The sequence below is a fragment of the Molothrus aeneus genome, chromosome 1, assembly GCF_037042795.1.
Source record: "Molothrus aeneus isolate 106 chromosome 1, BPBGC_Maene_1.0, whole genome shotgun sequence".
Taxonomy (NCBI): Eukaryota; Metazoa; Chordata; class Aves; order Passeriformes; family Icteridae; genus Molothrus; species Molothrus aeneus.
The window spans coordinates 53,333,259-53,348,619 of NC_089646.1; the positions used below are offsets into that span (position 1 = coordinate 53,333,259).

At 42.7% G+C, this 15,361-nt stretch overlaps 1 protein-coding gene across 1 annotated transcript in view; it reads left to right on the forward strand.

Moving 5' to 3' along the window:
• Positions 1 to 3,728: 3,728 nt before the first annotated feature.
• GLI3 (GLI family zinc finger 3) overlaps positions 3,729 to 15,361 on the forward strand; it is a 201,778-nt gene continuing 190,145 nt past the window's right edge. The window contains exon 1 of the mRNA XM_066557224.1: positions 3,729 to 3,820. The gene's annotated coding sequence lies outside the window, so the exon portion shown is untranslated. The remainder of the gene's footprint in view (positions 3,821 to 15,361) is intronic.

The window sequence follows — 15,361 nt, forward strand, 5'->3', positions numbered from 1 at the left end:
GTAGAGCATTCACTGGGATTGGAGAGAAAGTGGAGGGTGGTGCAACTGGGAGTGGTGAGGAGACTGGCTCTTGGTGTATTCTTGGACTGAATAGCAGGTCTTTTGCATACAGCTTATGTGAGCAGTCTCTACTCCTTCTGATTGTGCTTTCCTGTAACAACAGGTGCAGCAAAAAGGGAAGACAAGCACACATCCTGGAGGCCTGAAATTTTCAAGCCAGAGGCTGAGAAGAAGTGGGGAGACAAGGTAGGCTGAAGAAATGCAAACATATTATGCATGATAAAACTTACAGCAGAAATGCCCTGTGGTTGTGGCATATGGAGTCAGAGAAATGAGTTTTGGCACGGGTCAACAGGTCTTCTGCAGGAGCCAATTCCTACTTGCAGGGAAACATCACAGACAAATCTTAGAGGTCAGTTTCTCTTGGAGGGGCAATCCAGACATGTGGAAAAATCATTATATTTTATTAATGTGTAGTTTTTGTCTTCCCATTGCATCTTTCAAGTATGATTCCTCTGAATCATACATGAAAGATTATAAGAAAGGCACCTCCCTGAACAGAGCTGCCCATTTTCATTTTGTTAAGCTGAAGGGTCTTCGATGTTCTAAGCTTCTTTTGCACTCTTCATTGTCAAGGTGTTGAAACATTTACAACACATTTCAAATGACAAATGTCACCCACTCACCATCAGTTTTTATTTTCTGCTTGGCCTGAGCAGACAGAGGCACAGGCAGAAACTTCAGTTATTGTTTCTGTGTTTCCCTTCTCTCAAGACTTTCACTGCTCAGAAATGCATCAGAAAGCTATTTTCATAAGCAAATCTTAAAGCATTCTATCACCTCTTTATAATTTTTTGTGTCATAATGTGAGTTGAGTGTAGAGAAATGTTTCGGGTTATTTATCTCAAATTAGAAATATGTGTCTTGAGCAGAGTTGGTGTGAATAATATTAAAAACAAACAAACAAAAAACCCCAAAAACTCAAAAAAAGGAGTTGTTTTATGATGTAACAAGATGTCCAAACTCTGAGGAAATAACTTCTTTATTAAAAAGCCTAAGATGAATACTGATTTGAAGGCCTAGTCTCAACTTAAAACCTTGCCCCAGTTTGAATGTCTTTTAAGCTATTATTAAAAGCAGTATCTTAACATCAGCAACACTGAATTAAAAATGGTTAGTCAAACAGGATTTTCCACATTAATTTGTTTCTTTTACAAAGTATCGTTTTGGATGCTGGTTAATTTCCCCTGTTACTTTTAAGTGTTTCCATTACACAAAGAGAAAAAAAAAAGAGTTTAAGAAAATTGATTGCATAAAATAGAAAGGAATATGCAATAGGCAGAAAATGAGAGAAGGGTACAATGGGCTGAAGGAATCATATCGCTCTTAAACAGATCTGTAAAGGGACCTGAGGTTTGCCTAATCATTCTGTGCACCAGCACTCCCCCAGCACATATATATGTATCGGGGTGGTACGCATGTTACATAAAGTACATACATATGGAGGTGTATATAGTACATGCAGCTAAAACAAAACATCCGCGGTACTACACCACTATTATCACAGATCATGAAACAGCTAACATTTTCCTGGGAACATGAGACTGGAAAAGGAAGTCATATAAGATAAAAAAGTTGGAAGAATATCAGCTCTTCATATTGGTATTCAGATCCTGGTGTTGCACATGCCTCTTCCCTGTGCAGCACTATGCATGTCAGCAGTATCACTTGGGCAACCCAGGGCTGCTCCTTCTGAGCAGGGGCAGATTTGTCTCTTGGTACACTGTGAAATCCCTGCCTATGGAGGCATGGCACCAGAGCACAGGCTCTCATCCAGTCCCCAATGCCCACCTCCAACAGTGCATGTGTGTGCATGGCAGCTTGAACAATGTGCATCTCTCAGTCAGTGTGAAAGCATCAGACTACCATGTCTATCTTGAAAGTCAGGGTGTGCTGACCTGGTGCTGTAAAACCTGCACAAAAAAGGCATCCCTGGGACTGCCAGAGCAATTAGTCTGACTGTAGCAGAGACATCCATGCATTATAGGCATCTCGCTAAAGCTACTTCTTGCACCCAGAAAAGATTTCCAGGTGAAAAACAACTCCAAGCCAATTAGCCTGAGGAAATTAGGGTTGAAGTGGCCCTTTGAGTCAGGTAAGATTGTTTTCTCTTTGTTTCTAAAAAACTCGTGGACCAAGTCACCTCAAACCACAAATACCTGCAGTTTTGTTTTGTAATAAAATCAACATTTTCAATAGTGAGACTAAGAGAAGCTTTATGAAATGCACAGCATCAAAAGCCAGTCTTTCATTTCCATCAGTAAACATACCTTTTTTGTCAAGAACCACTAATTTTTTGGGGACTTTCCAAATGCAGCCTGAGCTCGGGTACCTTGCTAAATCGCATGTATCAGTAACAAATTTTTACTTGGCTGTGTGTTGTGAGCCAGGTTATGAACAAAAGTGCATATGAAGTATCTGACATTGTGATGGCAACAATACATACACACACACACACACACACACACACACACACACACATATACTTTTTCCGAGAGCCAGTCCCACCTTGTGACTTGATGGAAAATGATTGTGGTAATGTTAACTTACAGTTTCTCAGACTTTTTTGACATCAGGGAAGCAATCTGCAGAACTTTAAAAAGGCAAGGTGTCTTGTCAGGACACATCATTTCCTGAAGGATGGAGATATTGGAACCAATGGCACCCTAGTTCCTGCTATTTCTGAACCGCAGCATGCTGCTGTGGGAAACCTGCTCGCAACGAGCCTGGGGGAAGAACGGAGATGAGGGCCAAAGAGGGAGGCAGCGGAGAGCCCTGTTTCGTAGGGTGAAGGCCAGGGGAGCCTGGCAGGGTGCTGGGGAGGCAGGCAGGTGGGCTGGGTAAGGAGAAGCAGGCGCAGGCATCACCGCCACTCTTCCCCTCGCCCAAGCATTTGTATTTTTTCACCAAAAGAGCTATTTTTCGGTGTCACATGGCTTAGGTGAAACTTTCCTTGAAGTCCTTCAGTCAAGTCAGCCTGCGGCGCCAGAGCAAACGCGAGCCCAGAGCCGCAGCATACAGAGAAAACCCAGGCGAAGGGCACATTTCCCCCCGCAAAAGCCCTGAATTTTTGGCGGGCGGGAAAAGGGGGTGTCCGAGGCATCGGTGCGCGGGAAACGGGGCTGCAGATGCAGATTGAGCTGAAGGATGGAGCGGGAGAGGAGGGAGAGGGAGGAAGCGCGACCCGAGGCGGAGGGGCCGCTCCGGGGGGGCCCGCCGTCGCCCCGCGCTGCCTCCTGGCTGTGGGCGGGGTGTCGCCGCCCTTGGGCCGCCGCCGGGGCGGGCCGGGCCGGGCCGGGGGGGATGGCGGGGGAGGAGGAGGAGGAGGAGGAAGGGGGGAGCGGGGGTGTCATGCCGAGAGCTCGCGTCGCAGCCCGGCAGGCCGCGGCCCGACCCGCACCCCGGGGCGCAGCCCGCCGCCGCTCCCCCAGGCAAGCGGCCCCGCTCCCCGCCGGGCCCGGGGCACCCGCGCCCCGGCAGCAGCCAGCCGCGTCCCGAACGGGCGGAGGGAAGGGGGGAACGAGAGAGGAGCCCTCTCCGCCGCTCAGAGGAAGGGGAGGGAATGGGGAAAGTTTAGTGGAGGGTGTTTGAATCGGGAGTTATCCCTAAAGAGCCTTTCCCCTGATCTGATCCAGAGGGCAGCGCTGGGAGGAGGGGGCGGCGACGACGAGCAGCCCTGCAACATCTGTAAAACTTGAAGGAGGCGGCGGAGAGGAGCGCGCGAGCCGGAGAAAAGCGAGAGGGACAACTTTTCCGACACGTGAGTACCTCGGCGCGATGTGTTTGTTCCCCTCCTTCGCTGGCTGCGCCGAGCCAAAACAATGCGGGGCGGTGGCGGGGCTGGAGGGGACGGGCAGCACGGGACGGGACGGAGGGGTTCCCCTTCTCTACAAAAACTGTTTGGAACCAGGCGGTGGATTTGGGGATACTTTTTGGGTTTTTTTTTTCTTTTGCTCCCTCTCTTCTTTTTCTTCTTTTTCTCCTCCCCCCCGTTCTTTTTGTTGAACCAAATCAGAAATGTCAGTCAGTGCGAGTGAGTCAGAAGGGATCAGATTACAAGATCACTGAAACTGATGTCGGACCCGCGCACACACACCCCCACACGGAGGCAGAGGCGCGGGCTGCTCCCCGCGGGAGGCGGGCAGGGATAAAATAACCACCACCAACACCCGCCGGCCCTCCTCTGCCGCCCCCGTCCCGCCTGTGTCCCGTCCTGTCCCCCTGCCCCGCGGGATGCCCGCCGGCCGCGGCGGGGGCCGGCCCCGCTAGCCGCGGCGGCGGGGGAGCGGCGCGGGGACGAGCCGGCGGCCCCGGCCCTCGCCCATGGGCAGCGCGGGGGCTCGGCGGCAGCGGCGGCAGGTACGTACCCACTTGGGCGAGAAGTTCTTTGTTCCCCGGCTCTACTCCGGGCCACTTTCTTGGCGTCTGCCAGCGCTCCGGCCCCGCTCCCGGCCCCCTTCCCGCTTCCCTAACTTGGAGGCGGGGGTCAGGGGGGACCGAGGTGTCTAACCCCCAAAATGGCTGTCACGGAGCGCGGGAGCCGAGGGCGCGGGGTGCGGGGCGAGGCGGGGGCAGTCCCCGCTCCGGCCCGGGCTCGGCCGGGCACGTCCCGCGGCAGAGCTGCCGATGTGCCGGCGACAGCTGCTGTTTTATTTTCACCCCCTTCTTTCTCCTCGCCCCTACTCCCCGAGCGACTCCCAGGGCTTTTCACGCCCGTGCGGCGGGAGGCCGGCACAAACTTCGCAGGGCGAAAGGCGAGAGGAGCGGGGGAGAATCCGCTGTCACATCTGGCGGGGCGGAGGGGCGCCCGGGGGTCATCGTTCGCTGCCGGCTGCTCCCGGCGAGGAAGGGGACGGTCGGGTCGCGGGGGTGCCGGCCGTGTCTGCTCCGAGCAGAGCGGCGCTGGGCCCGCTCCGCGCCGCCGCTGGCACGGCGTCAGGCGGGGGAGCGGGGCGGCGGGACGGGCTCGGGCGGGCGGAGCGGGGCGGCTGCCCCGCGGGAGCTCCTCGGAGCCGCCCCGGGCCGGCACCGCGGCCCGGCCGTGCACCGCCCAACTTTGGAGGGTGGGAGCAGAGCGTGCCCGCCGCGGTTCCGATTGTCCCGTGAAGCCGGTGGGGTGTTGGCACAATTCCCGCGCCTTCGGACGGGCCCGCCGGCTCGCAGCTGCTAGCGCCCGCTCCCCAACCCGCGCACCACGTGAAGAGAAAAGGTAAAAGGAAACACACGCCCCTCGCTCCCCATCTCACTCCCCAATTTTGTTTTTAACCCTCTGGTGCGTAGTTTTTATCCGGTCCTGCGGGTACGGTGTCCGTGGCCTTCTGCCAGTTTGTATGTAGATATATTTATGTAAAACATTTTCTCCCAGCTCCTTGCCAGCTGTTCCACATTTTCCAGCTGCCACTTCAGTTTGAAATGATGGACTGTACGGATCTCAAAGAGCCTTTTAGTCAGAGGTACGGATAGCTGTCTGTTTGATACACAGTGTCACGTTTTAGAGGCTACTTCACTAAAGGAGCATTAAGTAGCAACCCACGGCAAAATGCTCCTCTTCGTCGCGCCCCTGCTACTTCCCGCTTCATTTCCAAGCCTCAATAAACATGATTTTTTAAGCTTCGGCGTGCAGACTTCGTTTCTTTTGTGTGCGTGCTACAGAAAAACTTGGAAGCTAAATTTTCCAGAGGCCTTGAGACATGTGGCTGATTAAACCAACAAACATTTTTAGGAAGGCACGGTTGCCTCTCTGTCTGTCTGTGCTATAGGTATCTGTTTTGAAATCGTTTAAATCACTGGAATAGTGAGAAATCACTATGTTTTGCTGTGTTCCAAAATTGTTTTTGGTGTGGTGTTCAACGAGATTATGGATTGAAATGTACCAGAACTGGCCTTAAGTAGTTTGAATATTTGTGCAATTGCATTGTAATTTGGGAGGGTGCCTCACTGATTGATTCCTATAATTATTTCATTTAGGTCCTTTATTAAAAATTGATAATGATCTGACAGTTTCTTAATTATATATGTCATGATTATTTTGAAGGAAGACAAATGCAGTGTTTTAAAAGTATTGTAACATTAAAATGTAAAAATTGCCATCTTCACAGCACTGTATTTCAGTTTGTGGAAATATATATTAAAAGTAATGGTGAATGAGTTTAGCAATGTAAACTGTAGGCAGCCTCTTGAGAGTTTGTTTATATAAGGAAGGTTTGGGTATAACTAGCTAGTATGTAAATACTTTCAGTTTTGTGTATAGCCCAATTCTAAAAGCATAAATAATAGTAACTATGAGAGAAGGCTATTTTAAGGACAGGGGGAATTATTTCTTTAAAAGCAGGATTATTTAATTTGAATGAGTAGGTAGAATGAGTAAGAAAAGGACTCTCTCAGTGTATGTGTATTCTTTTAAGCAGCAGTGGAAGCAAAACCGTGGCTTAAGGTGCCAAAATGAATGCACTCTTGCATTCTGGTAACAGCATATGGTTTTCAGCAGGATATGATGTTTTCCAAAGCTTTTCTGTAGAAGTACTGCAAAACAAAGACATCACCTGCATTTTCCTGCGTAAGTGGAGTAAAATTTTTTGGCTTGAGAAGGTGTGCAGTGGCCAAGAAAGAGTCATTACTGCTATACGTAATCATCAGTTGTGAAAGATTGTTCGTTTTCAGACACAAAAACAGTTTGTAGCTAAGAAATTAAAGTATCAATGGCTATAAATGATTTTTTTTTTCTGAATAGTGTTGGAAAAACCAAAATACTCAAGTTTGGAGACGTCATTATAATTTGTTCATCTTGCAGATTACTTGAATTTTTAACAAGATTAATGTATGCACTGATATTGACCCATGAAAGTTTCAGTTACACTTCCTGCCTCGTTTTGGGGAAAGCTATTCAATTACCTGCACTCCTGTAGTGTGTTTGAATTCTAGTCTGCATATTAGAGGAAGGAATGGCATATTTTTTTGTTGCAGAGTCTTAGTGAAAAGTTAGTCATCTTTGCCTGATAAATAAGGAATTTGAGAGCTATTAAAGCAGGGTTTATTTCAAGTTATGGAAGGAGGCATTTAAATGATCAGTGTTGCATGTGTTCCACTATATGGAGACAGAAATGTACAAAGAAAAAGCAAACTTGAAGGAAAAGTGAATCAACGAGTCATGAAATCCTCAGGAAAACCTTAGTAATGGAATGTTAATGCTTTTAGTCTATAGTAGATTACCTTAAAAGTCAGGCTTTTCTTCTTTATGCAATTGTTGTAAATCCCTAGTTAAAGAATACTTTGAAGAAAGCTTTAGTTTTTCTGGCACTCATATTCTGTAGTAATTCTGGTTGTTTTGGAATATTCAAGATATTTTCTGCCAACTTGCAGTTAGGCAATTAAAATGCTAAAATGGCTACAGAGGAAGCTTTTTATTCAACAAAAGGTTCAGCTGTAATAATGATTTCAAGTTGTCTTTTAACCACAGGTTTTATAGACATCCTCCCTTTAGACTCTGTCATTTTTATAAGGGAATTGATTTGTTATACTTTAAAATCAAATAAAATGAGACAGAATAAACAAAAATAGGCCATGGGTGCTGCTGCAAACTTTTCAAGTTCTTTCAGTGCATTTTTCATCTTCACTTTTATTTGATAGGTCTGTGAAATAGAGCTGTAGACTGGCAGACTTTAAATGAAATTTCACACTTTGATGATTTTTTTTAAACTTTGATATATTGACAGCAAAAGGAGCTGCAAAGCTTTTATATAACTTGAGCAGTAACGCCAAGCAGCAGTCAAACGTCTCTATGCATTTGTGTTTAACTGCAGAAGAAAAACATGTCCATGGGCAGTAGAGGGTTCTTATCAACTCCCTAATCCCAGATCCCAGCAAACCTTGAGGGCATGCCTCAGATCTTGCTGAAATCATTGTAGACTCTCACAGTTTGCAGATTAAATATGCTATGTGTTCCTGGCTCCAACAACAGTTTTATGAGCTCACTAAGCTTCCTGTTTTAAGATCCTTTTCTGAAGTTTTTAGGAGCTGCTAAGGGCGATGCTGTCTATGGCAAGTGGTACTTGTTAATTTAGGGACACTTTAGGTATTTCATTCTGTCTGTAAAAAGAGCCAAAATTGCTATTTTCAAATTAGAAGTCGAGTTGCGCCGAAAAAAAGGAACTCCTTTAAAAAGGGATTCTGTTGTTTTAATGTGTTTGTCAGTACACAAGGTGACAAAGTTTATAAGAGGCTTGATTTGGTTTATGGGGCTCTTTAAAACGAGACTTTTTCAGTTGTAATTCTAAGCACAATGCAGCTTTTAGTACATAATTTCTGAGCCTCTTTTAACCAATTGTGCTTGTAGCAGCTCATTAAACATACCTTTGAAGTTCTTGTTCTCCTTTACGTCTCAAAGAAGGGAAAATATATTCTGCCAAGAATGAATTTCAGTGAATCAGGTGGTTAACCCTGGGATTTGTTGACCCTTCTGAACGTATGGTTTCCCCCTCACATTCAGAGTCTGGTCTTTTCTAGGTGCCAAATAGTTCAAACTCTTATATTTTATTCACTGTAATCATGTTTATGTATTCGGTGTAATAGTTTTAATTAAAAAGGAAAATACTTATTGTCCAACAACATGTGTCATATTATTCCCGAGAGAACTTGAGCCAATTTTGTGCTTAAAGGTTATTCAGTGAATGAAATTTTGAAAGCCCATTTGTCAAGGTACTGCGCGGTTTCTGTTAGTTTTCAACCCCCAAATTCATTGTCCGCATGGCCCAGTCATTAGTCAGCAGTGTATTAGTGCTGCCTTCAGGCAATGCTGCCCAGCGCTTCTTCGCACCATTATAGCTCTAAAAGTGTACTCTGCCGACTGCTAGAATTACTGCTCTGATTTCCGCTTGGCTGGGTTTGAGGTAAGTCTCCTCCCTACCTTCCAGCTCACTCTAATCCCTGCTTTCTTTTAAGGCTGCTTTCTTCAGAGATTTAGGGGAAAACTTTCTTAAAGATTGTGCTGGCATCATACTGTGGTTTTGTTGTGGTATACTGTGTAGATGTAAATTGTACCTGCCTTACCTTGAAAGTGTATTAAATTGGCTGCTGATCTGAAGAGTTGGTTTCTCTCTCTTTAGGAACAAAATAAGAAATGAGACAATACACTGATGTTAAAAACCCCTGCAAGGTTATTTAGATTACAACAAGGGACAAAGAAATTGGGATAGAATGTGTTTGTCTCTAAATAGTTGCTGGCTGTCAGAACTGATAATATCAGAATCCACTACAAGGAGATCTGATTGAATAATTTTCCTAGCTGAAGTTGCCACTCAAATGTCAAGTTATTTTTTACACTGATCATCAAGATGATTAGGCCTTAAAATATTTTTTTAAAATTTTTATTGATACTCAGAATGTTGTTGTATTTTTTTGGTGTCTGATATTTAGTTCAGGGTAAAGTACCCAATAGACCTTTTTTTCGGTGGTTTAGAGCTGAACTTTCCCCAGTAGTGTTTGCTGCTTCGTATGAGATTTTGTTTTCTTTGCATACAAATCTGTTAGTGTCAAGAAAATCAACTGCGTGTAAAGAATACATCATCCAGCTGCCCAGAGAATGAAGCCTTCATTAGATAAGATATATGAATACCTGAAACTGAAGAGTCAGAAACACAGATCAAGTTAGTGTCAGTTCAGTACGCTGTTCTGAGCCGTGTATATTAAAATGAAATCCTAGCACTACTGATTCTTTACTGTCAGGATGTAGTTGGTGGTGTTTTGCTTGGCTCTTCAATTTACTATTTCTAGGAAAAGAATACAACTATATAATTCTGTGATTACACTGTTTTAACAAGGATAGTGAATTGTGAAGTGGATTGTGCATTTGTAATGCAGCAATTCAGAGTAGTGCTGTTGCGTTTTGTCAAGTTACAAAAACATGAAGGAATCATGGTGCAGTTTTCCCGCTGTTATGAGACAGGTGTAAAACCTAAAGTAAACTTTAAAAGCTGAAGATAAAGTTTTATAAAGTACCTTTCACACTTGAAGTTCTTCCTGGATATATGGAGATTTCCTCACTCTTTTACATGTTAAAACATCTGTGTTGGGTTAGAACATGAAATTCTGGATGAAGGCATCCCTTAACCTGAGAGTGTGCTAAGGACATAAACAGGATTCCAGGAATGGGACTGGGATCAAAACATGGCACTTTCAAAAAACATTCTACTTGATTCCTTTGATCTTGTTTTAAAATGCTAATTGTAAAATATGGAATACAGTCTTTTCTACTTTCATTTGCATATCATAAGTTGGGAACAGAAGGCACATCTTTGCAATAGATGTACATTAAATACATTCTTCCTTGAGCTCAGTTCCTGTATAGATTGACATTGATATATAGATCTAGTTTTGTTTCTAAGGAATCTTTCATCTGTTGGAATTGATGAGATAAAACAAAAAGTGTGAAGAAAGTGGTCATTTCACTGGAATGTTGAGTTCCAGTACTTGAAATAAGAGTATTTCTGCATTTTTCTGTTGAAGTTGTAGTGACTACTTACTTGACTGTGGTGCAAAGCACATCCATTACAGATGTTTGTAATTTGCTTTACCAAACTAAGAAGGCAAAGACAAGAAGGCAAAGAAAAAACCAGCCTGTATTGTCACCATAAGTATCCTAGGAACAGTATCAGCAGAGAAAGTCATAGAGTTATGTTATCCACACAGCAAATCTTGCTGTTGTCTCCCTCCCTGTTCTCTAAGAATACGCCTGGCCTTTCAGATCTTGAGCATATGAATGAACCAAAATCCAGGTTGCATAAAACAAATGTGTTTCCAAAGGAAGTCACTGCCCTGTTACTTAAGTTTGTTTTGGGTTTAGTGCTGCTGAATTCCTGAAGAAAGACGGGCAAAAACAGAGTGTGGGCTTGGTAGGGAAGTTTGAAGTGTCGCCCCTCATTGTAACCTATTGCTACAAACAGTACAGTCCACAGGAGATTTTTTTTTCCTTCTCCCTGTGCTAATTCTTTTACAGCTAATCTTTCTTTGACATAATTATTAGAGTTTTTTCTGCTGCAGAATTTGAAGCACAAGAATAAGTAGGATTGCAAAACAAGCAGTACCACAGCTTATTCTGAATTTCTGAGGAATATTAGGTAGTTTAATTAGAAGGAGTTCTGATCCTCCATGGTAAGTGCATTACTAGTTTTAGACACACCCTGCTCCCCAAATATATTGAAATATTTGGAGATTTGAAAGATATGTAGCACTTTCTATTTTGCAAGAAATAAACTTTATTCTTTCCATTGTATTTAGACAGTTTGTAAGAGAGTCAAAAAAGGAATAAAGGAAACCCAAGACCATATGATTAAAATAACAAATGCTTAAATGCAGAGTTAATGACCTGATTTGTTTTTGTTGTGGGGTTTGTTAGTTTATTTTTCTTAAAGTTTAGTTCCTTATTGTAAAGACTCTCAGACAGTGAATTGATTATAAAATTTTACCTCAGAGGATATATCATATCTGAATTGTAAAACCACTAAGTCTGGGCTCTGTCTCCCTCAGCTTTGTGTTGCATGTTCCCGATCAGCAGCTTCTGTGAGAGATAGACTAGTTGGAGATGGACAGTTCGACCTGAATTCTTCAGTTGTTATCCAAGTTAAGTTCTGTTTGCTGAGTGTGAAAATGAATCATCTCTTTGCTGGCAGAAATCTGTTTTCTTTAGATACAGAGTTTAATCTATTGAAGTAATAGTTTTAATTGGGGTTATACTTATCAGCTTTTTAAATCCAAGAAACAAAAGTAGATGTAATCTACTTGTAAGACTGTGTGGTTGATGTGTATTTAAAGCAACTGAGCTAGTGCCTCAGTAGAAAGTGCCACTTATTGATACTATTGTATATGTATGTTAAAATAATTTCAGAACTTTTAGGTAGCTGAGTTTATCTGTAGTTGAAATACATAAGCAAATATAATACCCCTGGAGCTGAGAGACTCTTACAATCAATCAGTAGTTCAGTGTACAGCATAGAATATTTTCTCACTTAGGATCTTAATCACAGGGATGCTAATAGCACTGGTTTGCCTAGCTGATTGCCTATGTGTTTGTGATCCTCCGTTATTGATGCCACAAGCTATTTAACCTATCAGGAGCAGATCAGATCGTCATTAACCAGGCTTTAGGTCTAGTTGTTTTTCATTCTTTATGGGGGGAAAAAATCAAAGGGAAGGAACAAGGAAAAGACAGCAGAGAGTAATGAATTTGGAAAGATTGTATTAATAAATGTTGTATCTCTTAACTTAGGATATTTTTCATTCTGTCAAGCAATTATTTTCCTTTCTTTCTTTCTTTCTTTCTTTCTTTCTTTCTTTCTTTCTTTCTTTCTTTCTTTCTTTCTTTCTTTCTTTCTTTCTTTCTTTCTTTCTTTCTTTCTTTCTTTCTTTTCTTTTCTTTCACTAGTGCATTTATAGATCATGCATGTAACTGAAATGGAGATAGGTATTATGAAATAGAACATACCTCCCCTCCCACCTGATTGATTGTTGTGGTTTTATAATATGGATCTAAGACTCTTTGTGCTGTTTATATTAGTCTTACTGTGAGTAGTTGTCTCAACAGGGAGGAACCTAAATAAAGTTTACTCTGGAGTAGTTAATGAAGGTTGCAGAATTCTGGTTTAGCTTACAAGGAATTAGGAAAGGATAAAACTATTCTAAAAATATACAGGTTAGTTTCTATAGCTATTACAAAAGTGATGAGATATAGCAAGAGGTTAATGTTACATTTGGGAGATATTTCTTAAAATGTCTGAGTGCTTGAACATTTTTCATCAGGTTCTGTCAGTGGTAACTTTGTCAGTGCAGCTTTGCCAGCAGGTTTGATGGAAAGCAATACTGAAATCTAGGTGGGTTTTGGAAGTTAAATATACCTGAATCAAGCCTGTGTAAATCAGTGTGAAATAGCTCCCGTATAACAGCTTAAGATTGTCTCATATAAATTTTGCATTTGAATGTAGCTGAACAAGATGCATTTTTTTATCCTTAAATAATCCCAAGGAACAGTGCAACCCTTGTTGATAAAATTGATAAGGGGTCCTTTATGGTTGAGAGAGACTGTAATTTCCTGATTGTTCTTCATGCCTCCCCTTGTGTTTTTCACTTTCATACAGTTGTGCTGTTCAAGATGTATTGTATCCCCAAAGACTGCTTCCAGTAGTGTGGATCAAAGTAGTACCTATGAACACCCTAACTACCCAGAGTCATTTCTGAAAAATTAAACATGCTATGTTTGCTTGCACGCTGATTGGGGCACTCTGGTTGCTGATAGCAATCAGTATGAACTTCCCTACTGCTGATGTAATGATGATGAATGCTGTGACACTGCTATTTCAGACAGCTCTTCTCAGCGGATGCAAACCACTTGTTAATGAATTGAATACAACTATAGCAGCATCAAGTAAAACAGGGAAAGGTTTTATTTGTTTCTTTTTTATTTTTTTAATTCAACGTGTTAAAAGATACCCCTCAAAAAATTAAAATAAAGCAAAGAAAGGCAGAAGGTTTAAGTTCGCAAGAAACATAAACCAGTCTTAACATGCAAATTGAGAATTTTAAATGCTTACACTTCAGCACTTAGACCAAAGCAAGCAATCTTGTTGAAGTCAGTGAGCCTATTACTAGCAATAAATATCTGCATGGTCTGGTCTTTAAAATTAATGTATGCAGTATAAATAAAATGATTTGAAAAGTAGTTCAGAGAAGAGAAGTGATACAGAATGAAGATTTCTTGGAAAATTGAAATGTCTGTTCAGAAAGAATCAAGTTTCTTGTTCTTCCAAGCACAGGGCTGCTCCACCGGTTTTGGTTAGTTTGGACTGTGAGTAAATGAACAAAGAGATGTGAGTTTTTTTCCTCCCCAGTATATGAATATGATCATTTTTACTACTATAAAGGACAGTTTTATAACCAACATACATAAGAACCAGAAATTACATAATATTAAGTTACTTGAAAGAATTTTTTTGTTCGAAATAAGTTTCCAACATATTGTGGTTTATTGACACTCCTTTTAAAAGAGACAGTTTTCCTCATTTAACTAGTTCATTCCAGCAGCATGTTCCTGAAGTTCCTCCAGTATAATATGCAATTGGGGAAGGTTTGCATTTATATTTTAAAAAGAGGAGACACACCTGCAGGCAGGTTACTGTTTTGAGAGGGATTAGGTTTAAAATGGGGATCTGGAATTAATTGCGGAATGGGTTCAGGCTTCAGGGAAATTACAAAAGGTTCAAGCATGGTTGAATGGGAAAAAGCCACAAATGTTTGCTTTTGGGAAGGAATGTTTATCCCTCTATTTACCTAAGGAAGTTCAGGTTTTTGCCCATATACTGTTATAGCATTTTCTTGCCTTTCATATGCACATGGAAATGCTGGATAGCCAATGAAACTCGCTTTCAGGTTTTTTGAAAGTGGGACTCCTTGCTGCGAATAGATACAGATTGTCTCAGGCCTGGAGGCTGGAACAGGAAAGTCACTGACCCACACGCTGGAGAGAGACACACACATACACCCTAATATAAACCACTTTGTGTTTTAGTGTGGAGACGATGTCAGGCTGTCTGATTTTTAGAATGCTTTTTGAAAGGGGTTAACAAACAGTGGAAAGAAATCTTTACATAACCTTGGACTTCTTTTTTGGTGAACTGCAGCAGCCATATTTTGGAATAGTTTCTCAGAGAAAATAAAAATTAGCCAAATTTAAGGAGAATGATTCTAGAAGATGTGTATCTGGCTTGTATTTTCATCTTAGTCTTAAGGAAGCCTTCAGGAAAAAAAAAAAGATTTTTGGGGCACCACATTGATCTCCCGATGTCTGCTTCCCCGAGGGGTATGCTTGGCAAAGCATAACAAGCCACATCCCTCTAATTATTAGTCCTGCCATCTCTTCTGGCCTTCCATGCCTTCCCAACCATGCTCAGCACCGCTGATGCACCACTGGGGCTTTGCTGGAGAGGCAGGAATTCTTGCAGGTGTCTGTGCCACATGTGTGTGCGTGTGCAGGTTGGGAGCAGAGGAAAGAGGGCACAGGAGGAAAGGCCTGCAGCACCGGGGCCATTGGCTCATGGTACAGGGTGCAGAGCTGAGTAAGAAAGTTTACTCTTGTGGTGTTCCCTCTTTCATTCTGACATGAATAAAAGCAGCCTTCTGAATGTAAACTGAGTGAACATGAACCAGAACAGATGGACCAAGAGCAGATGTTCATATTAGTTCTTGGCCAGTTCTGCAATTTTCTGTCCAAAAATTTAAGTGCTGCTTTAGGCCTCTGTTCTGTACTGCAGTCCACACC